A 2,691-nucleotide genomic window follows, 5' to 3' on the forward strand; every position below is an offset into this window, starting at 1 on the left:
TGGGGGGGGCTTCGCGCGTGGGAGGGCTGGAAATGGGGACACACACACACAAAGCAACTGTGCGTGGGGCTGGGAGGTGGCCCAGGCAGCTCCCGGGGGGCTGGGTCGCCATGGCCGGCGGGCACCGGGCCGGGGACAGAGGGACACGCTTGTGACAGCAAGGAATGGCCGGGGGGACTGAGGGTCCGGGTCCCCTCCGGAACAGGACAGGGCAGGGACATGGGGCGCAGGAGGGGGGCGGGATGGGGACAGAATGGGGCAGGGTCACTGGGAGCGGGATGGGGGTGAGGGCACCAGGAGCACTAGCGGCAGGGCTGCAGCCAGGGCTGCCTGGAGCAGGATGGGGACAAGGACACCAGGACCGGGGCTGGGGCTCACCCCACGGGGAGGTCACTGCTCAAGGTGGTGCGTCCCCTGGGACGTGAAGTCAGTGGGGACGGGAACCAAAGGGGGACGACTGAGGGGTCGGGCCAGCATCACTCATCACTCATAGCCCCACTGCAGACAGGGGTATTTGCCCCCTTTGGGGGTCCCGGTGCTGAGCCCTGATGAGCTTGTGCCAAGGATGGAGCCCCCGGCACCGGCTGCCCTGGCAAGCAGTTCTGTGTGCCGCTGTGCCTCAGTTTACCAGCGCCGCAGACCCAGGCCGGCACAGCCCTTGGGGTACCCTGCACCCAACAAAGCTCCTTTGCCGGCAGGGGTGAGGGGAAATTCCAGCCGCTGGGAAGGGAGCGGGGGTCAGGGTCCGGCCACACACAGCCCCCGTTCCCAGGGAAGAGCCATTTCCATGGAAAAATCCCAGCTCACGTGCGCGGGGCCGGGTTTTCGGCTGCGAGAGCTTGCGTGGCCGCTCGGGCCCTGCCACAGGTCAGCGTTTTCCAGCTGCTGGGAAATGCCTGCGTGAGAACCGTCTCCTTCCCACGCCTGTTCGGGCCATATCCTGCCGCCCATTCCGGGGTGAAGCAGCCGGGGTGATGCTCGGATCCAGAGCCACCCATCACAGCCCCGTGGTTCTGCTCTCCGGAGGGCAAGGGCACCTGGCGCCGTGGGTGTACGGATGCCCCCCACAGGAGCCTCCAGCGCTGTGATGCAGCCCTGGAGAGCCTGGGCCAGGGATCAGAGCCACCCCGGGGGAACGGCAGATGTCCCCTTCCTGGGACAAAACACCAGGGATGGAGCGGCCGAGGCTCCGGAGCCGGGGTCCCATCCCCCGAGCCTGGGGACGTGCTGTGCAGCACTCACACGCCACCAGCCCCACGGGCACTGATCCTGCTGCAGCTCCAGCATGAGCAATTCCGGACTTGTGCAGCTCTAGATGCCTGGCCTGGTCCCCAGGGGCCCAGCTTGGTGCTGGGCTGTACTGGGAGGTGAAAAGCACCCCTGGGGAGGCCATGGGCAGCAAAGCCGGGGTGTAATACAGGTTGTGCCTGCACCAGGCAGGGCTTAAACCCCCGCTTTGCCCCAGGACAGGGGGAAATGCATGCCAGTGAGGCTGTGGGCAGATGTGGGAGGCGATAGGGAACCTCCTGGCACTGGCAGGAAAGGCTGAGCCCAGAGATAGGGCTGGAGCCCCCGGCCCCGCTCACCCTCCTGCTGGGTGGATGGGATGGGGCAGCACATGTGGGCGCTGCCCTTGTCCTCCGGCAGCTGCAGGAAATCCTTCCCCCTCCCCAGTTTCCAAGCCCCGCTGGCCAGCAGAAGCCCCGAATTATCCCCTGTGATATCCCGTTTCCGCAAAGACCCGACACGCCATGGGATGGCTGGACACACTTTCCCGGGGCTGCTTCCTACCCCGTGTCTGTCAGCCCAGTGCCTCCCACTTTCCACCAGCAGCTGGGAGGTCGGGGGAGAGAGGACAGCTTTATCTCCTGCTCCCAGCATGCTGCCTGCCCCTCCAGCCATCGCAAGCCCCTCGGAGCACAGGGATGCTCTGGGGCAGGTTCCCAGAGGCGAATCTCTGGGGCTGGACTAGGCTGTCCTGGCCAAATGCAGCACAGCAGCATCAGGGTGGTCCCAGGCAAGGCTTAGTCTGGGGGCAGCCATGCCAGCAGAGCAAGGCCAGGGGCAGAGAGGGTGTAAATGCCCCCACAAGACGTAAACCAGCTCTACTTTCACACTGCACGCTTGGGAGTGGACCCAGGGCTGAGGCCAGAGGCAGAGTGGGGAGCTGGGCAGGGGAGAGCGAGCACGGGAGACCTTCCAGAGCACAAGCAGCTGACAGGATTCCCTGAAAACACAGCAGAGAAAGGAAGAAAATCTTTGTGTGGGACAGGACTGTCCTGGGCTGTCCAGTTAGTTAGTGCAGGCACAACCAGGATGGCTGGGGGACACAGCCCTTGGGGGTGGGATAGCGCAGAGGACGGGGGAAACTGGGGCAGTGTGTGCCCTGAGCACTGGTGAAGGCAGAGCCCCTCCCAGCACTGCCTTCTCTCAGCGCAATCAGACTAAACCCCGCCTGGAAGTTTGTGTTAAACGTTTACGAGGATTCAAAAAAGGTGTACAAAAATAGGTAAAAGCCACACTTGCCTCTCCTCCTGGGGAGGATGGTAGAAGCGCTGCCCCCTGCCAGCATCCCCACCTTCCTCAGCTGCCCAAAGCTGTGCTCTGCCCAAGGCAAAACAGCCCCCAGCAGGCAGGAGAGGGTTAGCAGAAAGCTCAAATGCTTGATGCACATTTAAGCTCAGTCCTCAG

The sequence above is a fragment of the Phalacrocorax aristotelis genome, chromosome 23, assembly GCF_949628215.1.
Source record: "Phalacrocorax aristotelis chromosome 23, bGulAri2.1, whole genome shotgun sequence".
In the NCBI taxonomy this organism is placed as follows: Eukaryota; Metazoa; Chordata; class Aves; order Suliformes; family Phalacrocoracidae; genus Phalacrocorax; species Phalacrocorax aristotelis.